Source organism: Manis pentadactyla, chromosome 4 (genome assembly GCF_030020395.1).
Source record: "Manis pentadactyla isolate mManPen7 chromosome 4, mManPen7.hap1, whole genome shotgun sequence".
Classification (NCBI taxonomy): Eukaryota; Metazoa; Chordata; class Mammalia; order Pholidota; family Manidae; genus Manis; species Manis pentadactyla.
The window spans coordinates 140,173,648-140,199,543 of record NC_080022.1 but is presented as its reverse complement, the minus strand read 5'-3'; the positions used below and the strand labels follow the sequence as shown (position 1 = coordinate 140,199,543).

At 36.4% G+C, this 25,896-nt stretch overlaps 1 protein-coding gene across 3 annotated transcripts in view; it reads left to right on the top strand.

The window, feature by feature from the left end:
- Positions 1-4,892: 4,892 nt before the first annotated feature.
- Positions 4,893-25,896, top strand: part of PAFAH1B1 (platelet activating factor acetylhydrolase 1b regulatory subunit 1) — a 94,930-nt gene continuing 73,926 nt past the window's right edge. Inside the window, exons 1-2 of one of the 3 annotated variants that reach the window (XM_036906127.2) lie at positions 5,009-5,327; positions 18,432-18,516. The gene's annotated coding sequence lies outside the window, so the exon portion shown is untranslated. Of the gene's footprint in view, positions 5,328-18,431; positions 18,517-25,896 lie in introns of all 3 variants that reach the window. The other 2 variants (XM_036906128.2, XM_036906126.2) reach the window with 2 other exon arrangements.

Below are 25,896 nucleotides of genomic sequence, written 5' to 3'. Positions count from 1 at the left end.
ATTGGTTTATGGTCTTACACAAAGACAAATTAACGAGCCCCACAGCAAACAGGACAAACTAGGCTATCAAGATGTTCACAACCTTCCAGTCCAGATGATATTTCCAGTCTAAAAGCACATATATTTCTCTCTTCTTCCTTCTCCATCCCTCCATCTACCTTCCACCTGTCTCTCACATACAAAAACACTCCTTTTTAGTTACACTGGGACCATTTCTTATTCCCAGAACTTGCCTTCCACAAGCCATTCTTTTCATCTAGATTACCTTTCCCCCAGACCTGAACTGTCCACAGTAGCCATTCGCCACATGATCTATTAAGCACTTGAAATGTGGCTAGTGTGGACTGAGATATGCTATAAGTGTAACATATATACTGGATTTTAAAGAGTATGAAAGAAAGATAAAATCAATTCCACCTCTTATTTTTTAAGATGTGGCTACTACAAAACTTTAAGTTATATTCATGGTTCATATTATATATCTATTGGACAGTGCTGCCATAGATCCTTATATATTAACCTTAAGGACTCATTAACCATAGCATTTGCAAATCTAAGCATTTGTCAGAATTTACTGAATTCAGTAAATTTTAAGGAAAATGTATTTATCAGAACTGACTCTATTTCATCAATTTAATTATTTGATCAATTCTTTATTTAGAGTTAAACTGCTAACAATGTTTCTATTTTCATTATGATTTTAAAAAATTATTTTCATTGGCATCATTCTCTCCTCTAATAGTTTTTAAAGAAAATTTGAGTTACTCATGAGGTTTTTTTTTTAAGTCTCTTTTTTACATTCTCTGTTACTGTGAATATCCTTGATTTGGTCATGATTTTGACCACATGCAATTTTCCTTGGTCAAATTTTGGAGATAAAAAATTTACTGTATGCTGTTTTAGCTATTGCCACTTACACACTTGCAAATCATTTCTGCTAGTAATAGTACTTTTAATTGGTAAAAGACCAATTGCTTATATTAATTTTCAAATTTATCCATGAGAAAATTGTGGGCAGATCTCAAATAATTCAGAATAATTTGATTGTCCAAGATCACTTAACTGTATTGCTTGCCCAATTTCTCCATAACATTTTATCACTCCATGCCTTTAGATGCAAAAATCAAAGAGCAGGGTCAAAATATCCTTAAGGAATTATTGTTATTCTTTTAGGTGTACTAATGATATTGTGGTTATTTTTCAAAATGTTATTTTTTCCTTCAGAGTTACATATCAAACTATTAATGAGTGAAATAACTAGATGTCTAGAATGTGCTTCAAAAATAATATGGATGGGGAACTAAGTGGGAGTATGTATGAAACAAGATTAGCCATGAATTTATAATTGTCCAACATGGTGATATGAAGTATAGGAGAGTTCATTATATCATTCTGGGTATTTTTGTATATATTTGAAATTTTACACATTAAAATCGTAAAATGATAAAGTAACTATTTGTTTTTAAGTCCTAAAGATCAAAAGGCAGAGTCAAATGTGTTTTTTTTGTCCTTACCTTTACCCACAAGTATAACCCCAACTCCCTACTATGTTCTCAAGGCCCTGTACTATCTGATTCCTACTTGTCTTTCTGATCTGGTCTCCTGCTACTTTCCTTTGCTTGGTTATTAAGAGAATAAAATGTTAGTGGTGTCCCCTGGACCAAGAGAGTCAAGAGGCCTCCTTCCTCACCATCATTTCTCTCCATCTGCCTGAACCTTCTTTCATTTCCTGGGACACAGCAAGCATTTTCCTGCTTCAAGGCCCTCGCACATTTTCCTTAATCTCAAATTCAACTGACTATTCAACTCTTAGCTTAAATGTCAGTCATTCCTCAGAAATGTCTTCTCTTACCTTCCTCACTAACACAGTCCTTATTTTTCTCCATCTCAGTAATATTACCTTCATAGCAGTGCCACCTTTTTATTGTCTTCTACCAGAATATAAACTCCATGAACTCAGGGATTCTGTTTTGTTACTCGTGTATATTCAGCACCCAGCAAAGGGTCTGGTACATACACAGAAGGTAATCAATAAATATTTGTTAAATGAATTAAAATTCTAGCCTTTTTTTAAGGTTTGTTTTAAATAAACTCCTTCATAAAGGCTTGAGTCCTCTAGGTGAAAATTAATATTTTACTCTAGTAGTTGTACAAACAGGCATAGAAGAGAAGAAAGCTTGTTTTATTCTCTGCCTGGTCTACTGTGGTGACATTCTAGAATTAATCTGATACATCCTTTTGTATTGTTCCTTTATGTTAGCATGTTAACATTTTCTATATATTTTTTAAAAGGTTTCAGATTACAAAGTGCTGCTTCTAAATATTTCTTCTCTGTCCAGGCTGAGAGTGTCATCACTTTTAAATGTGTCTAATTTGTCTCTATGGCCTCCCAATTTCCGTGACACATAAGGATGTCATGATACTGAGATGAAGAACGACTGGTTTAGTTGGACTTGCCCTCATTGACATATCCATGCTTCGGGGAAATGCAAGTACACAAATTAATTAACTAAAATGTCCTAGAGTGAGGTCTATGGTTCTCTTGCAAATGGGACTTTGGTTTGTATAACCTGTATGCCTAAAAAGCTACCTTCTCACCATTTGTCAATTGCTTTCTATCAAATATGAACATACTATAATGTGTATTTGCTTATAAACCAAGGACAGTTTCATTCTCAAAATGTTTTAACATTTGTGCTCATTATATGCAGATTTTTCCTCTCTGGAGCTGCTTTTAGAAGATATTTTGTCTTCTCCCCAATAGCAGTATTTTTGGAATGTTTCTTGTAGCCATCTTATTTGCAGAATTGTTTAACACTAATTTTATTGCAGCAATTGAAACAAATGTTTCCATTTTGAAAATGTCTGCTGGAAAAATAAAGATTTGCAATTTAAATGAATGGGAAGATTATTCTATTGTACTAAGTAAAATGGATACTATTTTTTTTCCAAGAAACTTCATCTAAAATATTCATTATTAAATGTTTCCTGGATGGATATAGTAGTTTTTGTGTAACTTATAAATAATGATTGATAGTATAGATGTCCTATTTCTCCACTCTCAATAAACAAGTGTTTATTGAGATGTATCTATCACTTTAGCAACTGAAAAGTGCAAAGAACCATGACACATCACTCTATATCAAATTAAGCACATAAGAATTTCATTTCTGTTCAGAAAAATTATAATCCAGAGTTTGTTTTTTGAAGGATTGCTACAGAAATAAAACATCATCTCAGTTTAATGCATTATTACATAATACAGATTTTAACATAGTCTAATTATATAAGCTTAAGGTTTATAGGCATTAGTACTACTTATTTGTATTAAATCAGTGTTTATCAATGTGATTCTGATTTCTTTCTGGGCAATTTTATTTTTTAGAACACTTAAAAAATAAAGAACTGACTTACTTAGCTGATTAAGTATTAAGTAGTGTGACATCAGGCAATAATATATGTTTTGAAAGGTAAAAATGAACCTCAGGTGGATTCTTAGCACAAGGGATGTTAATTTATTTCATGTTTATTGACTGATACTGGACATAGCACAGATCAAATCTCTGTGCCTCATCCTGTCCTTATCTAACTAGAGAATCCCAAAACTATAAATCTGGAAAAGACTTTCCAGAAACCATTTGCTTTCCTTTTCTGCCTTCACAAAGGAGAAAACCCAAACCCTCCAGACAATCTGATCATGTTCTTGAACACCTCTAGGGATAAAGACTTACAACCTTTCTTGATAAAAAGAAACATTGTGGTATCGAGCAACAGTAATGGTTACATGAGTTACCTATGATTCCCCACCATGATGCATCTCCTATTCCTCACAAAAGCCTTACAAGTTATTTATTGGTTCTATTTTACAGAGACAGGAAGGCCAAAGAGTATAATTTAGCCAAGATCACACTTCTGTAAGTGGCTTGATCCAGGATTCACACCCTAGTTCTCTCTCTCATTAACCAAGCTGCTTCTCAACGGCAGTGTATGTATTTAACTTACATAAAGGTAAGTAATAAAATCAATAAACATACGCCTAAACCTAAGTTTCAGTTAAAGAGTTTCCTTGGATAGTACAAATTAGACAATAATACTAGATACCTCTTATTAAGAGAATATCCAATCCTGAATGATTCAGAACCTCAAATCTAGCCTCTTTTAAGTCAAATATATCTGTGTGGAATAAACAGACTACAGATCCCCAAGAATTCTTTGTCATCAGTATCTCAACCCATAATTTAGCAAACACACACACATACATGCCTTATAGGAATAAAGTTCCAGGTCTTTCTCTGGGCGTCAGTTTCGAGGCTTGAGAGTCTCGGAAGTGTGTGACTAAGGAAAAGAATAGCTGAATCACATCTAAAAGCGAATCCTCCCAATTGAAATCTATAATAAAAAAGACAATTAGGCATTCCTCCGCCTAACCTCAAGAAGCTCTTCTCCCCAACTTACTCCCCTCCCCTCTCCCCAGACCCCTAACTTGGAAACAAACCCGAAGGGCGGAGGTAGAAAGGGCGCTCGGCCCGGGCTCTGCTGTATTCCGAAGCCTACCGGGGTCCGGATCCCATGGGTGCCCACGGGGGAAGCGGGGAGCGCGCCGTTTGTGGGCAAGAGCAGGGAGATGAACAGAGTTGGAGTTTGTGAAGGGCCAGGAAGTCAGACGTCTAGGAAAAAGGAGCCGAGGGCCTTTTCCCAAGGTTACAGAGGCAGGCGGAGCGCCAGAAGGAGAGCCTCGCGTGCAAACTCGCCCGCCAGCACCCCTCCCACCCCCACGCCCCCGGTACCGCCAAGCCGCATCGGGAGCCCGCCAGCTAAGCCCGGCAGCGCGGTTCAGGGCCGGGCCCAGGCTGGCGCATGCGCCGCAGTCCCTCTCCGCTCCCGGCCCCCCTCCCTTCCCTCATCCCGGCGGGTCTGGGGCGGCGGCGGCGGCGCGGTGACGTCAGGGCGTTGGGGCAGCTCCTGTGACAGACGGAGCTGGAGCGGCGGGGCGGCGGCGGAGTCCGGCGGCCGAGATAGCGAGTGAGCGAGCGAACAAGCAGCGACCCCAGCATCCAGGGAGCTAGAAAGAGGAGGAGGGGAGCGCTCGGGCGCGAGCAAGAGAAACCGCGAGCGCCAGGCTTAGGCTCGAGCCCCAGAACGGCTGAGGAGCCCGTCCGCTCCCCTCCCCCTCCCCTCCCCGGGACAGGGCCCAGCGCGCCATCCTTCCCCTCCCTCTTTCCCTCCCTCCCTCCTTCTTCCCTTCCCTCTCCCCCTCCCCCTCCCCCGCCGGTGGATGGGAGTGAAGGACGGAAGAGGCCCTGCGGAGGCGGCGGTGCAGCGCTCCGGTAAGGCGGCAAGGGTCTGCGTCCTCCCCTCAGTCTTCACCGCGCTCATGCGGCTGCGGGCTGGGCCCGGCTGCCTGACGAGGTGGCTGCGCCGGTCCCCTCCCTCCCATTCTCCCCTCCCCCTGCCGCCGCCTCCTTCTTCTTCTCTCCTCGCTCTCAAAATGGCGGCCGCGACGGCCGTTGAGTGAGAGACACGGGAGGAGGGGGAACAGGCCGGGAAGGGCGCTGCCCTCCGTCCCCTCCTTCCCGACCCGGGTTCGGTGGGTGCCAGGGCCGCCGCGGCTCCACCCGCGGCCTTCCCCTCGAAGGGATCGCCCTCCTCCTCCTGTGACTTAGCAAGAAAAGTATTCTTGTGTAGGAAGGGCGTGGAGAGCCGGTCGCTCTCTGATCTTGGGGAAAGGGTTCGGCCTTCCTCTCCCCGGCCGCGGAAGGCGAGCTCTGCAGTCCACACCCGACCCGCGGTTGGCGGCTCGGGGACAGGGCTCAGCCTCGCGCCGCCTCGGCACCCATAGGCCTTCACGCCTTCTGTCCCCGACCTGTCCTTAGGATGGGGTTGACCTGAGGAGGATGGCTCATCCCTTCCCTGGCCCCCCTGTGCGTTGGTCCAGCCTCTACACTCAGTAAGGAGGAGCGTCCCGACCCTCCGAACCGTCCGCAGGATCCACCCACCAAATCAGGCAGGATTTTCTTTTCTGCTACCCGCTTCTCAAACGGGAGTTGCCTTTTGACGTTGTAGCACTTGATCTTCGAGGCCCTCAGCCGTTCCTCCAACTAATCTAATCTCCCTACTTTAGGAAACGCAGTGCCCGTTTTAGGCTTCCGAGAAAATGCCTTTGAGGTGGTGGGCAGATTTTAACTGTCCCTTTCTAAATCTAAGAAGGGAGAAGAGTAGGAGGTTTTCAGTATCTGAGATGAGGGAGAGCAAGGTGCCTTGGCTTTATTTGTTATTCTGCTTTTCTTCAGTGACTTAGCAAGAAACTCCGTGGAAGGCAGGAAATTATCTTTGGGGGTTGGGGTTTGGATCCAATTTATATCAGTTCTTTGGTTAAGAAATTGTGCCTTTGAATTGAAGAACCAGATTTGTGGTTTCGTTCTCAATGGGCGATGTCATGCCAAGGTCCCCCCACCCGTTTTCCTGAAGAGGCAATCTGGAGAGAATGAAGATGTTACTGTTATTTCGATCTCTACTTTAGCACAATCCTTGAGATTCATAACGTTTTAAAGGCTAACCAAAAAATTTGTGCCATTTTTGGTAATTCTATTTCTGAGAGGTGGGTTGTTTTGTGTGAATTTCCTTTTGAGGTAGGGCGACGGAGACCGTGCTTGGGCCTTTCCTACCAGTAATGTCATCCCTTCCCTTTGCTACACAGTAGTATTTGCTTAAATTTTTTTTTTCTTTGCTGCAGCAGGGCTTGATTGCTGTGGGGCCCAGTCTCTTAATCAGGAAAATTTTCTGCTTGGGTATGTCGGTAGTGATAGATAAAATGTTGACTATATAAGAAGCTTTTACTTTAAAAAATTCTCATTTGGTCCTAAGGAATTAGCTAGCTTTTCATCTCTCGTGGGTATATTTTAGGACACAGTTTTGCAAGATAATTGGCGGTTGCAAATTGCAGTTTTTATTAAAGCAAAAGTGTAATCTGATTTAGTGATTTGTTCTTTCATGTTCTATTATAAATTATCATTGTTTGGGTTGTTCAAAAGGAACGCTCTCCTAAAACAAATTTGAAGCTGTTATTTTTTTATAAATCAGAAAGGAACCCAATTTTTCACAAAATAGTTTTGTATATATTGATTTTGATGGAGTTTACCCTATTTCGGTACCTCCTCCCCACCTCCTTTTTTAAAAAATGGGCTAATATTTGTGGATGCTGTGAACAGCCATTGAGCCGAGGAGACTGGGTGGAGTAAGAGAGCAGAAGCTGTGAAAAGCTAGATTGCCCTTTCATAGCATTTTTCTCTTGCTTATGTTTTGTAAGGTTGTTTGCTGCTAATTAGTGCTACAAAGGCATTTCTCTGTAGTAAATCTTCAAATCTAATGTTTTTAGTTTCCACCTTTTTTTGCAAGGTGGTTGAATGATTGGTGTAAAAAGCAATGTCCCTGCTATAAAGCAGACACTTATTGTCTCTGTATAAATGCATACGCACACACTTGTTACTGTTTTTTATTGTTGTAGTCAAGTGAGTGTAAATGAATGCCAGAAATATTTGGCAAGAAGTAGTAGAAATATTGTAAAAATCTAATAAGAATCTACAGATGTTTTATTTTAGTTTAGTTTGGATTAACAGTAAATCTGATTTTTTAATTATGTCAAAGATGAGTAAAAAAGGATAAGATAATTTGTGTTAAAGGCTATATTGACCTTTTCTCTCGTGTTGTCCCTTGAAAGGGACTTTTTTGTAAGGTACTCCCATAAGAGAGGGTAGGTCACTTTAATGTAGTAAGCATTCGTGTGAATAGGTATCTTCAAAAGAACGTCAGATTCATGTGGTAAATGTGATTTTGACAAAGCTTATAATTTTGTCTGTGTGTGATATACCTTTTGTTATTCTTAATGTGATTAGAAAGTAGAAGAGTTCATGTGGTGAGGAATGGTATTTCTCTTGTTATGTCTGACATATCCCTAATCCCTAGTATTTTAGCTGTAAAAGTGCACCAAGAGTAGTGATTTTTCAGTAGATTATTAGTTTATTAGGAGCTTAAAATAATTTGAGAGCTTTAGTTCCAAATGTGTATGTTTCTGATACATGTGACAGAATCTTTTGCTTAAATTAGATATCAAGTTTTTAAATGCCTTGTAATTCTGTATTTGTAAACCTTAATAAGATTGGGATAGATTCCACTTTTTAGTAGAATTATTTAGTATCTTTTCCCAGATAAAATAACTAATATGTAAGACATTTGGAGATGTTTCTGGAAGGGGAAAATCAGTAATCTCATAATTGTTGGTTTTCCAGCTAGAACATACATGCGTTTATTTTTTCAGTGCAAATGTTTCCCTATATACTTACATGTGTATATATATATATATATATATATATATATATATATATAAAACTAATGGCTCATATTTTAGGTATTCAGGGAAAAGAAAGCACCTTACCTTTTGTTTACATGTGGTTCATATTAACGCTTCTCATCATAATAAGCTATAGAAACGATGGAAGTTGTCAACATTAGGATAGAGATGTCTTAAGCAAACTCAAAGTGAAATTGTAGGGCAGAGTGAATTTTCCTGTTCTTCCCACCGAGTTCTAAAATAGTGAGTCATGCACTCTTTTGCCAAGGGACTTGAAGCTCATTGGTTTTAAACTGAGCGGGCCATGTCTGCTGTGGTCCTAAAAGATTTTTTTACTTGCCTCTGGGTCTCTTGTGAAAAAATTTCATTACGTCAGGTAATGTTTTTATGTACATTGCAAAGTTAAGTTGGAAGTAGAAGTTCTTTACCATTGTTCTATGTCTTCTACAATATGACTGTAATTGAGTGTGTTGTTTTTACTTATAAAGTTCTATTCATAATAAAACTGATGGTATACATTATGGGTTCTGAAAAGAAAAATAAAACCTACCGTTCTGAAGATGTTTAGCTGTAGGATGAACCTAGTTGCTGAAGGACAGATGTTTTGAGATACCTGTACTTCATGAAGAAAGGTGCTGTATTATATACACCTCACAGTTAACTGCAATGAAACCCTTTTAGATTGTTGTAGCTTTGTTGCTGGTTTGGTGGTGGCTGATTTTCAGCTAGTCATTTAAATAGAACCTTAATTTCTGCGATGTTAAAATTTTTAACCTTGCTATGGTAATTACAGATTTAATTGATATTTGTGAAATGCTTTGTACTCACTGGCTGCAGGTATCATAAGTGGTTATTTCATTTTTTATTTTCTCTTTAAAAGATGGTGATTTTTCATTGAAACTTAACCTCGTTAGGATTGATCTGTTCATTTAAGGAGATTTCTGGAAAGATATATTCTGACGTTACTGTTATTTAACATTATCGTATTTCCCTAGAACTTTGTGAATACATCAAACATAGTACTCATTTTCACTTATTCTGCCAGCTACTTTTTGAGGTAGATGAGTATTTTTATGGATGAGAGAACTAAATGTCAGATGTCTTTTCTAAGGTCACATACTAGGTTCGGTAGTAGCTAGAATGAGGTAAATATTATAGGCACTGGACCACTTATGTATTGCCTTGCACGATCAGAGAAACATTCCTTTTTTTTTTCACTAATAGACTCTTTGTATGATTATTCTTATGCTTGTTAATTTCTTTCTTTTCTAAAATGGTAAAAAGCAGTGACATTTATTACCTGCATCGTTTAAATGACATTATTAACATATGGTTTTGATTAACTATTTTGCTTACATAAGGCCTTAGGCATTTGAGTAGGGACTCCCAGAGAGAGCCTAAAACTGCTTTACAGTAGTAGTAATAAGTAAGTAAATATTTGTTGCATTTGATTGGATGTAGGATTACGTGAAAGGAAATGTCCTATCCTGTAGTTCTTGTAATAGTTAACTTCCAATGATCTCTAAGGAATTAAAGTGAAGGAGGAAAATGTGTTATGCTTCTTTTACAGAGATTTTATGTTGTCCCAGGGAACTAGATCATATTTCTAACATAGTTGTTTTAGGGTCACAAAATTCCCAGTTGGACAAATTAACATTTGTATTTTGTAATTATCTTTTATTTGCATTTTGATTGTCTGCTCTTTGAACTCTGATGTGTTGATAAGAATTAATGGCAGTTAACTAAGGCTGTTAAATTTTCTGGGAAACTATCTTTTGACAATGAAAAGAATCTGGGAAATTTTTGAGGAATTTCATATTTAAAGGCATTCTGCAAAGTTTCATGTTTATACAGATTCTGTACATTGTTGATTAATCCACTTTTAATCTATGGCAAAGGTAGAAGGATATGTTATAAAAGTTTCTTATTTGCATGAGGCATATATTTCATCTTTCCATATTTGTTTTTATTTGATCAAAAAGATGCTGATTGCAAAAGAAGGGAAGGTGAAGAGAATATCAATTTTATTAATGGATAATGTTCACAGTATCTATCTCATAGGGTGGTTGCTACTATTGAAGCATAAAAGGCCTGTAAATCCTTCAGTACATGTTTTTTATTACTAGTTTTTTTTTAAGGAAGAGAATTTAACATACAGTTTAATCAAATAAGCAGCCATTAATATATTGATATAGTTCTTAACATTTTGAAATATAGTTGTTAAGAATTAGTGTTGGGGATTCTTTACCTCTTTTATTATCCATTATGTGTACCTGAAACCAGTGATGTCTTCAAAATTTCTAATAGGCAAGAAGTGCTATGTAAATGAATGCCAAATGGAAAAAAAGATATTTTTTAAATTAAAGTATCATTGATACACAATCTTATGATGGTTTCAAATACACAATGCAGTGGTTCAGCATTCACCCATATTACCAAGTCCTGACCCCCTCCACTGCAGTCACTGTCTATCAAAGTAGTAAGATGTTACAGTCAGTTGTATTCTCTGTGCTGAAATACCATCCCTGTGACCTGCCTATGTTGTGATTGCAAATTATAGTGCCCTTTAATCCCCTTCTCCCTCCCCATCCCCCTTCACCAAGCCCTCCCCTTTGGTAACCACTAGTCCCTTCTCAGTGTTTGTGAATCTACAGCTGTTTTGTTCCTTTTGTTTTGCTTTGTTTTTATACTTCACAAATAAGTGAAATCATTTGGTATTTGTCTTTCTCTGCCTGTCTTACTTCACTGAACCTAATACCCTCTAGATCCATCCATGTTGTTGCAAATGGCAGGATTTCTTTCTTTTCTGTGGCTGAATAATATTCCATTGTGTATGTGTACCACATCTTTATCCATTCATCTATTGATGGACACTTAGGTTGCTTCCATTTCTTGGCTATGGTAAATAGTGCAGCGATAAACATAGGGGCGCATATGTCGTTTTGAATCAGGGATCTTGTTTTCTTTGGGTAAATTCCTAAGAGTGGAATTACTATGTCAAATGGTATTTCTATTTTTAGTTGAAAAATAGTTTTTAGTATAAAATTGTTACAAATAAGCATTTTATGTAAACTGTAAAATGCAATTTACATATTTATTTTGACAAAATTTTTTTGTATGTTTAAATATTAATTTAAATTTCACATTTTTCCCTTTTTATTTTGTAGTAATTTTAGATTGACAGACAAGTTGTAAAGATTCTTGTATATACTGTGCACCCCATTTTCCTCACTGCTAATGTCTTACATTTCTGGGGTATATTTGTCAGTTCTGGTATTTACTCTTAGCTAAACTACAGACATTATGTGGATTTCACCAGTTTCCATTAATGTCCTCTTTCTGTTCAAGAGCCAGTCCAGAGTGCCACATTTTGCTTGGTTATGTTTCCCCAGTCTCTTCTGGTCTGTAACAGTTTCTCAGTGTTTCCTTATCTTGACAGCCTTGAGTAGCACTGATTAGGTATCCTGTAAAATGTCCCCCAAATTAGGTTTGATTTTTTTTTCATGAGTAGACTGGGTTATGCTTTTTTGGAAAAAATACCACAGAGGTGAAGTGCGCTATCACATCATGTCAAGGGCTGCATGATACCCTTAAAACATCACTGGTGATATTACCTAACCTTTAACCTTTGTCACTTAATTAATGTAGTGCCTGGTAGTTTTCTCTACTGTAAAGTTTTTTTTTCCTCTCTTCTGTTTTATTCTTTGGTTTGAGTCAAGTTACATGTTCTGAATCAGGGAGTGTTTACATTATTATTTGGAATTCTTCTGTAAGGCAGATTCATCTCCTCTGCCCCATTTATTAAAACAATTTACATCTTTATTTTAATAGAAGAAATTTTAGAAGTTTAAATATTACCTATTTAAGTAACCACAAATTTTTTGTAGTTGAAAAGAAATTTTTTTAAACAGTAGTTTGGAGAATAAAGATCAAGGAAAGCTTTTGAAGAAGCTGTATTTAAGTGAATTCTACATTCCTCGAGAAACTACTCTGAGAGTAAAATTCACTGTTGGGATTTTAGAGAAGAGTAACCCATTTTGGGGTTTGTTTGGAGGGAGACTGTAATCTGAGAAGAAAGCAAACAGGGTATCTTGTTATTGGTCCTATGCTAGGATTTGAATACACCTTGTTTTTCCTTTTCTTTCAAAAATTTTAAAATATTACAGCAGAAAACAAAGTATTCTAAGTGATTTGACCCTTATTTTAAAAACAGAACTGGTAAATCCATGTCCTGAAAGATATTTATTTTACATTAAGTAGAGTTTATAACTTGAGAGCAAGATTATTGAGAATTGCAGTTATTAGAGTTCTTGCAGTTGTTTTATTTCTTTCCGTTCCATTGTAACACTTGTATAGAGAATCTCCTTTGGTTTCTACTCTTAAAAAATTATCCGTCATGACATATTTTTGTTTCCTATCCAAATTTTCATCAGTTTCCTGTTCTGCAAACTTTTATTCAGCTATGTTAATTCCAAGCATTGGGGATACACACTATTGTTAGCCCCTGCTCTTAAAGATCTGAAGATTTTATCAGCACATTTAATATGCAACGATTAGCATAACATTGGTATTATCAAAACATGTACTTGATGTATTGAGAGCCCAGAGTTTTCGAGGAAGCCTTCACAAAGATGTTGGTTAACATTTTTGAAGAAATTTTGTCACATTATTTGGGGTTTCCAGGCAGAGGAAGTAATTGATACCCAGTCTCATAAAATACACCTTGGTTGGTGAGGGAAGTTCCATGTAGTTCAGTATGACTGGAGTGATTGGGTTAGTACGGAGGAGTGAAAACTCTGATCTGTCCTGTAAAGCAGGGTGTTCATGGACCATCTTCATCAGATGTAGATTTTTATTTTTATGTGTTAAAATTGTAAATTTCCAGGCTCCTTCTTCAGTCTTATGTAGTAAAAATCCCATGGGGAGCACCTGGAGTATCTTCATTTTCAGTAAACTTCTCTGGGTGATTGTTTTTGAGAATCACTGCTTTTGCCCTTGAGGTGCCACTGGAGGATTTTAAGTGTAAGTGACATCAATACATTTCCCTTTTAGAAAGGCAGCTGTCAACATTGTGGAACATGCAATTATGGAGTAGATGGAGGCAGATAGACTTGTGAGATAGACTAAGTGGCAATGCAGGTTGAAAGAATGGATTTGAGAGGAGAGAGAGTATGAATTAGTAACCATTTGGATAAGGGAAATGAGAGAGATGAGGAAAGTGAGGAATTGAGGTGATTTTGTTTTGGGCTATTGAGTGGATGTGGGTGTTAGGAAGGAGAAAGAAAGAGCTGAGGGAGGACCAAGGTTGAAGGTTTTTGTGGTTATTATTTGTGTGTTAACTGGATAACCATTAGCTGTATTAGAGACTTCAGTTGTAAAACATTTGGTTTTTGTGTTTTATATGTCTTATGTGATTTATATACCAGTGTAATTAATAATACAGAATTTAGTCTGTTATTGCCTACTAACTTTATGAGGCATTAAAAAATTCATTCTTTCATCAGAATGTATTCAATGCACTCTGTTGTAGGAATGGTGTTAAGGTACTTGAGGGTGCTCCAGGCAGCTGACTGGAGGCGAATCATGAAGGACACCAAGTGGGAGAAGGAAGGCATACAGTACGAGATGCTAAGTGATACCGGAGTGTGAACAAAGTGAGGCTTGATTAGATGTGAGACTCGAAATGTGGGCAGGGACCAGATACTAATCCAAGACCTTATAAACTGTTTTAAAGCATGTGGACTTTGGGAAATAGGGAAGCAGAATAGTCAATGATTTAAGCACCCTGACTATGGAGCCCAGATACCTGGGTTCAACTTTCAGCTATGCTGCTTCTATAGTGCTTGTGCACACGCACACATGTGTGCACACATACACACGCTGGTTATGTAGGTAGTTGTGAGGAGTAAATGGACACTTATAAACACTTCAAGCAATGACTAGCGTACAGTAAGTACTATATAAATATTTGATAAGTAAAAAATAGGAAGCCAATCAAGGGTTGGTTTTTAAGTAGAGAAGTGATATGGTCAGATTGTATTTTAAGTAGATGACTCTGGGGGCTATGTAGAGGTAGATGTTAATAGGCCCAGACTGGAGTTAGAGAGACCTGTTGAAATTATTCCACATGAGAGGTGATGGTGTGAGCAATGGGAGTAGTGGTTAAGAATAGACAGAAAGAGAATAATTCAACAAATACTAAGGTAAACTTTGCAGATGGAAGGAATTGGGTATAGAGGAATGACAAAAATAAAGAGTCAAGGTTGATTTCCACATAAATTATTATTTCTAACAGTTTTAAAGTGATATTCTTTTAAAGTGTTTTGGATCTTAGATACCCTCTATGCTAGTGAGGATATTTGAGGCTTTGGGGGTATATATTGATACCTCCATAAAAAAGTAAGAACTAATGGTCCGAGGTAGTTTTTAATTTCTCTAAGTTAATAGACCTTTGCTATTTTCTCAGTAGATGAAAATAAATTTCTTTTTAGGGATATACTATTATGCAGAAAACTCTTTAGCCCAAGTGCAAAGAGACTTTCTGGCTTAAGTAATGATTTTATGTGTTTTTTTTTGTTGTTGTTGTTATATATCTTTATGTTGAGGTTTGTGATTGTAAAGATACTGGCATCGTGGTAATACTTTGGTAGTAAAATTACCATTTGGGTAATATATGATAAAAATTTGAAGTGACTGCTGAATCATTAAAATATTGAAATTTGTTAATTCTATTATATCTACCTTTTTAAATTGTTTATTCATATATGATAAATAAACTTTGATAACCAGAATATCTCATCACCTCTTCATTCCTTGGATAAATCTTAGTTGCCCTCCCTATTTCTAGATTGGTCAGAATATGTTCTCTTTCCGTTTAATTTTATAAAAAGGGGGAAAATTGATTGAAATTAGAACTTATTTGAATTTTCTCTAGATTCTTAGTGAAATAATTAAATGTATAGGAAATTCAGTGTTCTTATATAGTACTTCAAATCTGGGCCCTGGATTATAGTGGTGTACGTTGTGTATAGTATCTGTCACTTAGGCTATTGCAGGGCCCATATAAATCTCCTCACCAAAGACAGTTGAAAAAGATGATATTTAAACTGAATCTTGAATGAATAATTGGAGTGTACACGGAGAAGGTCATTTTAGGTAGAGGAAACAGCAACATACACAGGTACAAAAGCATGAAAAACTATTATGTGTGTGCTGGAAAGTAGTTTGGCAGAGGGATTGTATAGTACATATGGGTATGAGGTTGGAAAGGTACGTATGAGCCAGGTTGGTAGAATATGTTATCTTGTGTATAGGTTATAAGCCATTTGGAAGTCAAAACAGTTTCAAGCAAAGGCAAGCAGCATGATCAGATGTGTATTTTAGATAGTTTGTGTGGGTGGCACTGAGGAATATGGATTTGAATTTGAAGGTCACTTAGAAGGCTTTTTCAGAAAGAATGATTAGTACTTGAAATAAGAGAGGCACAATCAAGGTTGTTGACTAGCAGAAGGTTTAGGAGGTAGAATTATGAATGAATCATGTGATGGGGAGATGTGAATGAAATATGTGATGGGGAGAGAGTAGTATTAGAAGACATTTCAGATTTGTAATTAGAGTGACTGAGTGGAATTGACAAATTAGGTGTCATTAGCCATAGTAGAGAATAAGAGGAAGAATTTATGGGGGGGGATATTACATAAAATAGCCAGATTAATTTCCTGAACCACAGTTCCCAAGTCACTTTCCTGCCAAAAACTTATCACCAGCATTTTATTTATGTATGTGAAAATGCAAAGGGTACATTGCTAGCAACATAGTATTTAATCCTAAATGGGCACTCAGGATTTATATCCTGGCATACCTTTTTCATCCTTTTTCTTACTGCCTACCTTGTGTCTTGTGATTCAGCCTTACGAAGATATGTTTTGTTACTTATGGTGTTTCCACTCTTTACTACTCCTTCCCTTTCCTTTTCCTGTTTATCATCTGACATGTCCTTCAGATTTACATATCAGATTCTCCATTTCCAGGCCACCTTCCCTAATTTCTTTTCACCTGAAATTTTCTTTTTTGGATTAATTATCTTATGATATCTATTAACTTTTTTCTTGTTACAGCTTATATAAAAATTTATGTGATTTATCAAATGAGTTAATGCATTTAAAGAGCCTGTAACAGTACATAGCACATAGTAAGTACTCAGTAAATGTTGGCCATTGGTATTATGGTGATGATGAAGATGATTGAGTTGATAATAATAGTAAGAGGGGCAGCCCACATTTCTGTCTTGTATTGGTAGAACTGATTTGTTCCCTGTCCTTGGACACTGGGAAGGCAGTGTGTCTTGTGCTTTGCTTATGTACATAAAAGTGCAAAATGTACTGTGCCCTATCATCACCTTCAAAGTGAAATTACTTTCTCTGTATGTCTTTGCTATTCCTGAGCTCTTTTGAGGGAAGTAAAATGGTAGACAAGCCCTTGATAGTGATTATGTCATGAAGCTTCACAACACCTGTATGAGATAGGTGGTAGGTAGTATTTTTTAGCCCCTTTTACAAATGTGCAAATAGGTCTTAGGAAGCTTGAAAATTTGCCCAAGGTCACATGTAGTGGCCAGGTTGATATTTGAACCCTCACTATTTGATTCTAAAATTCTACATAGTAGGACCTCAAAGTGTACTTACTCCTTCAGTGCTTTAATATCATTTACATATTTATCTTGCTGTCAGAGGGCCTATCTTGGGACCTGTACTTTAAAAAGTACTTTCTGTTTTTCCTTTTAAATTTTATGTATTATAGTTTAATGAGTTATTTACTTTTATTATGGGTATGTCAAATGTAGGAGAAGTACATGCAGTACTGTAACAAAATATCCACATAACTACTACCAGAATCAACAGATGTTAACATTTGTCCTGATTGCTTTAGAGTCTTTGAAGAAGTAAAATATTATTACCGTTACAGTTGTCCCTTTTGTACCTCTTTCCATGATTATTCCCTCCCTCCCTCTTCCTAGGGGTAAAGTTCCTCTTGAAGTTCGTATATATCTTTTTGTTCCATTTTTATACTTTTACTGTACATATATGTATCCATAAAAATGTATAATGCTTAGAATTTACATGAATTAACATAGTATTGTATATTCCACAGCCTGGCTTTTTTACCTAACAATGTTTTCTAGCTGTATATATGAACTATGTATATAGTTCATTGTGTTATATAATTTCTTAATATGATTATACTATAGTTTCTTTATATCTACCCTATAGAAATGGACATTTGGTTTGTTTCCAAATTTTACTATTGTAGATAATACGTTTATAAACATGAGGAAGGTATGTGCAGATAATAGGATAAGATTTGTTTTTGTTTTTGCATTGCAGAATTCACCCTAAGGTTAATTAAATATTTATTTTTTAGTAATCTTTATGATTTTGAATTGAATAAATAGAACAGGCCATAAATTCATGAACTGTTACATTTTATTAAGTCTCTTCAACTATTCAAAAGGCTGTATTTATTCAATACTGAGCCAGGGGTTGCACACTGGCAGCCTGTGGTCAAGCTTAGGCCAAGCTAAGTAAATGAGTTTCTCTAAGCTGTGCAGATTTTTTGAGTCAACATTTAAAAATTATCTACTTTGCATAAAGTCTTTATTTCTGGGTTATCCTGAAAAATTAGAAACTCTGGCAAGAGTGGGGCCCACATTTTCCTGTGGCAACACTTGGCCCAATCTGAGTCACAGCTGGCCTCCTTTAGTTGGGCATGAGCTGTAAGTGCTCCAGTGAAAGAAGTTCTGCCACTCCTTTTTACTGTTTATTAGAGCTCTTAACACTGTTGTTTGTAGTGAAAAAATACTTGTCTATTGATGTTTCTACTTAAGGAAATGGGAAAAAGTATAGTTGGGCCACTACAATATTCAAGAACAGCATATTTCTCTGGAAGTGAAGAATATTGTAATATGATTAATATACAAACAGATTTAGGTGTACGGGAAGATTACAACCTTGCCTGCTTCACTCATTTATATTACCTGCATTGTTCTTTGTAGGCATGAGTTTGTGATCTCTGTATTTTTTTGCAGGTAGTTGTGAGAACTGCTGCACAGTGCATTTGAAGACCAAAAAGATAAAAAGACCGTAAATCATGAAATTTTGTGCAAATGCAAGGTATTTACCTGTTCTTTTAGCTGTTACATACACCCTTGCTCTAGAAAGGTTTTAAGCAGAGGGATTGAAACTCATTTAATATTCCTTAACCATCCCACCTTTGAGCATTTTACATTAGGTTCCTTATTGGTAAGTTATAAATGTATGGTGAAGGATTTGAAACACAAACATGTTCTGTCTGCTCAGTGATTTTGTATTTAATTGATCTTATTTAAAAAGCCAGTTGTATCACTGCTGTCTTATTTCTAGCTGATTCACACTTTTACCTGCCTAGTTAGTCTCTATTTGATTTGTAACCCTTTATTTAAGGCAATTTACAAAGATGCACAAACTACAAAATATGACAGACTATAAGTGAAGAGAAAAGAAAAAAAGGATAAGGATAAAATAGAATCAGAATCTAGGCCAAAAAGGTATATCACAGTGTTCTTGCTGCAGGCAGAGCACAGATTTGACTCTGAGATTTCTGTGAGCTAGCAGGAGGAAAGAACCTGTTAGGTTATTTTTCACAATGTTCTTAAGATAAAAATAAACCAGGTAAGAAGGAAACTAACCACTTGGTACTATCAGGCTAGAATTTCTCAGAGGGGTCCTGATAAAGATGATTATGTGTAATTATCATTATCCTCTTCAACATCTCTGAGGTCGATGGATATTTAATATTTAACAATACTCAGTTGGGAAGACCAACCACATCATAGTGAGAGTCAGTCTGAAAGAGTGGGTAGATTGTCCTTTGATGTCTGACCAGCTTTTGATATGCATTGATATTAAGTTCTTTGGCAAATACATAAAATGCAGGTGTTTGTACAAGTTGCCAGATGGCAAGTACAATAAATACAGACCGTTTTTCTTAGGGATTTAAATATTTTTGTGAGAACTTAGTTTTATCCAAATGGGATTTGTGGGAGTGCTTGTAGGTTATGATTCCAGAGAAAATAATTTTGAATCTGCTGTATCCCTATCTTTCTGTTTTGAAGGTGGACAGAGCAGTATTTTGTTTATATTTGAAGAGATATGGTCACTATCCTCAAGAAACATACTAATATATGGCTCTGCCCCTTCTTCACATGTGCTTAAGAATCCCCTTTGTTTAAAAAAAGATTTTTTTCCTTCATCTTGTTACTATACTGCTTTTATCTTGTTACTATACTGCTGAATCTTGAATTCAGAGTTGAAACCTCTTTGTTTTCTTACTGATGACCGCCCTTTATATTTCTCAGTTTGCCATCTTTGGCCTCAACTTTTCAGCAATGCTATATTTTCCAACTGCTTAAAATAATTGTACATTTGGATATTTTGCCAGTCATTTCCTTCTTTGATTTATAAATCTGACCTGCTCAGTCTTCCTTTCATACTACATTCTTTTCATCACCTTCTTTCCTGTTCCTGCCCTCCCACCTCACTCTAGATTTTATATTCCCTTAGGGGTAGATTGTATTTTATTCATCTTTATTTTAAAACCTCGTAACTCAGAGCCTAGTATGATAGTCAGTGTATGAAAGGATATATATATATAGCTCACATCTTCAACTGCATTGTAAGTTTCTCATGGACTGGGAATCTATCTCTTAACATCTATTTTGTATCACATGTAGCTTTCCATAGATAAGGGTGCATAGTTATTTATGTACTGAGCAACATAGGACATAGATATATATTGTTTGGTTTGAATACTAGGTCCCTGGTAGATCCTCAGTACAGAAACTGAATAACTGACACAGAATATAGTTGTTTCTTGGTTATTTGTTCCAGTGGAGACAAACGTAAGTGTGGATAATAGTAAACTAGAAACCATTCATATGAGACAGACTGCATATTTTCCAGTTGGGTTGTTATAACACCTGGGCAGTTTTCCTTGGAAGTAAATAGAAGATCTGTACATAGGGGACCAAGATCATATCCTTAGAGAAGGCTGTCTTTAAGACCAAGAGAAAGTAGTGGACTGTGTTAAAAAAAAACAAAAAAACTGCTTCTACTAATTGCAGTTTGGTCATAAAGCTTTTTTTGTTTTCAAATCATTCCCATTGCTTCCATCATAGTCCCAGCCTCTGTCATCTTCTTTCAGCCTTTCTTAGCTCTGATACCTCCTGTGCATTATCTCCAGAACAATCACCATGAAACACCAATTTGAGAGCAATGCTACCTTAAGAACTGCAGTGATTTCTGCGTTGTCAAAGTTCCTTTGGGTTATCTGCATTAGCATTTACCATACCATGTGCTTAAAAAACAAACAAACAGAACAATATGTCTTCTATTGCTTGCATGCTTGGAAGTATTAACAAACCTTTTTCTTCCGGTGTAAGGAAATGGATATTTTTGACTTTTGACTTAAAAAAAATCAGATTTACAGGGCTATTTTAGCTATGTTTGGTCTGATTGTCACTTGAAAATGTAGCATGTGTAAGCAGAAGCCAGAAGAGTAATATGCACGTTAGAAGGTAAAAAGATCTTTCTAAAGTTTTTGTATAAAGTTGACATAGCCAATTGATTTTCTAACAGGATTTAAAAATTGGTATGCTTTCTCTGGTGTACATTAATTAGTGTTCAATTTTTTAAAAAACTACATCAACACCAGCCCCAAGCAGCTGGACTTTGATTTTGCCCATATTTTAGAATTTGATTTTTTTAATTAAAAAGGTTGGAATAAAGTGTAAAGTGATACAGTTCATCTTTAATTCTGAGAACACAGTAAATTTTATCTTAGTTTTACTATGCCTTCAGTAGTCATTTAGAAACATTTTCTAGATACCTACTGTGTGTTTATTACCATATTTGATAGAGATACAAGGAAGAATTTGTCAAAGTTCCTTTTTGGAGGAGTGTTGTTGAGAAGACAACCTCAAGGCAGATAATTAACAGTGTAGTGTGAGAAGTGTTAAATATGTGTAATGTACAAAGAACTATGAAATCACTGAAGAGGGATTTACTGTTCACTTAATTTTTTGTCAAAACTATGTAAATAAATCCCTCAAGTTCTGCTATTTATACTAGTGCTGAGACCTTTGCTAATGCTGTTTAAATGCCATTGATAAGTATTAAGTTGGACCTATGTAATTGCTATTATTGGCAGTTTTATATGGCTTAACCGTAATAGCATTTTGGTATGGCAATTAAAATAAAACATGGTTAATGTTTTTTGCCAATATTGTTTGACTGGATAATTGATTAATAATAAAGCTTTGAATATTAATGTGCCATTTTGGAAAACATTTTTAAAAGTTCAGCTTGGTTCTCTTTTTAAAAAGATAATATATGGAAGGATTTTATTAAATATAACAAAACTTTATTCCTTACAAACATTTGTTGAGTGCCAGACACTATTTCTGGTTTTGGAGAGGCAAAGAAATTCAGTTCAAGTGTTTGCTGCTAAGAAGGTTAGTGTGGTATTATAGACAGTATGTCTATAGTCACAAAAAAGTCTTGGAAGCAGCACGGGGTAGAATCAGTGATTTTTCAAATTTATCTAAACAGTGGAAACTTTTCCCAAAAAAAACCTTTTGCAGAAACCCAATATATAAACAGATAAAAAGAGAATCCTACCTCCTTGGCCTACTCTCTGTCCTCTGTTTCCTGCTGTTTGAAACCATTGGTGTGGAAATCAGAAACAAACCTGGTCCTACTACTGTCCAGCCATTTGACTTTGGATACATGGCCTAACCTTAGTGAACTTGTTTCCTTATCTGTTAAATGAGGATATTAGTTTCTTCACTGGGTGTTGTAAGAATTGAAAATTGTACCAAAGGGGCTTAGCATGTAATGGCATTCAGTAAATGGTAGCTATCATGACACAGTGAGACTAAAGAAGAGATTAGAATTATGTGCACATGACACAGCAAAACTGAAGAGTACATACCTCTGTGAAGGGAAATGGGCTGGCCAAGGGGAGGGCTTCACAGAGGCTGCCTTGGCTGAATCTTGAAGGGGAATGGAAAATTGCAAGATATATGGGTGAGGGTTGTGTACTCAAAATAAAACATTTTAATAATGAAGACTTGGGCAAGTGGAATGCTGCTTCATTATACTTTTCTGGAGATAACTGGCCTCTCTCGCTTCCTAGGTAGCTTTTCCTTGTATTCTTTTACTCACACTTCTGTGTTAGGCTGGGCCAGGCCAGGGTGAGAGTCACTGACTTTATTTGCCTAATTAACAACAAAAAGTACTCTAAATCTGAATTTGTAAGCTGAGTCTTGGTTATAACTTGGTTATAATGTAGCACAGCACTTAGTCCAAGTCCTTCTTAAATGCAGTTGCCTTAATACGTTGAAAATTAGGGATCTCTTTCCTCATCTGAGGAATTAATAGGTAGCCTGAGATTCCAGTTAATGGGACTGACTACTGCTGTGGATAAATTGCAGGTGGATATTTGTTTTTGGATTGAGCTAGAAAGTTTGTTTTTAGGAAAAACTAATGATTCATAATTGGATACTTTTTCTACAATGACAGGTCTTTCCTTTTTATAACAGTCATGTTTGAGGCAAAACATATCAATGTTATAGGCTAACAGTGAAGGTGATATAGAAAGTGGAGGAGATAAAGAAAGATATGTATAAAATCATATAGCACTTGCTACATACATGTGTGTACCAGTTTATTTAATCTTCCTGACAACCTTGTGAAATAAATAACTCCTGTTATTAAAAATAGCCTGTATCAAAAACTTTGTTAAGGGGCTTTGCAAACTATGGTTGGCAAGCAAAATCTTGTCTGCTACTTGTTTTTGTACAGCCTGTGAGCTAAGAATTTTATAATTTCTATTGGTTGAAAAAAGCAAAAGAATAATATTTGTAAATTTTTACTTTGTAAAAACATCGTAAATTTTATTTTGTCATTAATAATTTGTAAAATACTACATAAAATTCAATTTTCATTGTCCATAAAGTTTTATTGGAAGAGCAACACATCTGTTCCTTTACATATTATTTCTTGTTGTTCTCTTGCTACACAAACCATAAGGTCAGCAAAAACCCTAAAATAATGACTGACTGTTCACTGGAAGTTTGCTGACCCCTGGTCTAGGTACAAAGGGGGAAAGATACAATCAAGGTAAAAAAGCAACATAGTTAATGTAGATGCAAAAGAATGTGTCTTTGTTAGAACATACCAGAAGGACTAGTTATGTAATAAACAAGCTAGCTTAATTTTCTTCTTGACCAGTTTTAAAAAAAATGTTAAATGAAAGCTTAACTCTAATGAACCTTCTTACCTAAAATGTTGGGTTGGCCTCTTCCTGATAATGTGACATGTTATCTCTTTAAGATATAGCTGAGTGGTTTTGTAAATATTTCTTTGAATTTGAGTGACAGTTACAATTACCTTTGAAATATGAGTACCTAGGTTTCACAATTTGATTTTTGGCCTTGGAGCCCAGATGACGTTTTCTGACACTGATGATTTCTTGATTTCCCCTTCTCTGTAATTTTGTTTTTGATCCTTTAGGACTAGCTGTAGTTAGTACTGTACTGTTGAGTGTATAGTTCTCTATTGAGGATATGCATCAGAATCACCTGGAAAAATTTTTTAAATTTAGGTGCCTCCTCAGAATCTCTGAGGATAGGTAAAGTGTTACCATGATTGTTTTCACGAAGTTCCTCATGTAGTTCTGATGCACACTTCTAAGATCCATAGTTCATTCTTCAACTATTTTAATAAATCCAAATAGAAAAAAGTACATATATTGCATTTATCTGAAACATATTCTGCTTCCCAGAGGTGTTTTTCAGCCTAAAGAATCATTGCCCAAATTTATGTAAACTTGGAGAGGCCAGCGGCATCAGTTTGATAAATTAATTTTCTCTTTTGATGTCACTCAGTTAATAGAGTAATATAATCCAAGTTGGAAGTTACACTAGAGAGCAAGTAGTATGATTTAATATTCATTTTTATGAATCTGGAAATAATGGATTTGATCAGGTGTAGAATACAATTTATAGGAAACCCAACATTTTAAGGAAGACTAGTTGACTAATTTATACTCCAGACCATTTTGTTTTGTGTTCCTCTCAGACTGTATATAACCATACAGATAGTAAAATAACCATATAAATAGATATTTTTCCTCATTTTCATTTGAATATATTTTGAAATTGATATAAATTAAGAAAAAATGACCCACTGTCTTTAAAATAATACTAAAACAACAAATATTTGTCTTTTTTCACATTTCCTTTCACAGTCCATAGGCATACACAGTACTTGTATCATACAGAATAACTTTTGAGTTAAAAAGCACAAAGAATCTGTATACCAAAAAATCTAAGCAAGTCCTTAGTTTCCTTGGAACTTTCAGGTGTGCAAAATGGCTTCATGCCTTAAGTTAAAAAGGGGGGAGATAAAAAAAAAATCAGTGAAGAAGCAGTCTTTGAGCACCCATTAAGTGAACACTTCGGGAACAAAGATTATATCTAGCATGTGTTTGATGGGTGTGCCATAGGAATGAAGATTCATCCTGATTAACATCTGTAAAGGGAATCCAAGAAGCAATGGGGTAGACAAGCCAAGAAAGAAGCAGCAAGGAGAGAAAAGGGAAGAGAAGAAAGATCAGTAATTAGATGGTGCCTGTAAGTTTTAACAGCAGTGAATACCAAAACTCTTTAATGGAGACAGAGATAAAGAAACAGAGTAAGACGAGCTCTCAGTTGCCTGTTTTGCACCTCAGCAACCCTTGTTCAGGACATCTGTCTTGTTTGCTGTAGGTAGAAAGCAGTTTTTTCCACTTGATAACCCTTGAAGGCATCAGTTACCTGGTATTCAGAGAGTATAGTAAGCAGTATGAGGAGGTGAAGAGTATTCATTCTAGTAGAGTTTAGTGACAGGCCAAGCCTGTAATAATAAAGATGGTTATATTATTATAACAGAACTGGGGGTTTGGGTATTACTAGTCAGGGTTCTCCAGAGAAGCAGAATCAATAGAATGTCTGTTACGAGAAAAAAGTGACCAACAGTCAATTTCTGTCTGTTCTCTTAAAAGGGGTGGAAAGGGAGAGATTTTACGGAATTAGCTCATGTGATTGTGAAGGTTGGCAAGTCCAGAATTTGCAGGGGAGGCCAGCTGGATTGACACTAGGGAAGATTCGATGCTACAGCTCAAATCCAAAGGCACTCAGCTGGGAAAATTCTCTCTTCCTCAGAAGATTGTTTTTTTCTTAAGGCTTTCAGCTGATTGGATGAGACCCACCCACATTATGGAGGGTAACTGGTTTACCAATTCAACTGATTTAAATGTTAATCTCTTCTAAATGTTAATCTCATCTAAAAACTAACTTCATAGCAACACCTAAGTAGCATTTGACCAAATATCTGGATACTATGGCTTAGTCAAGATGACACATAAAGTTAACCATCATAAGAAGTACAGTAGAAACCATCTCACAATGATTC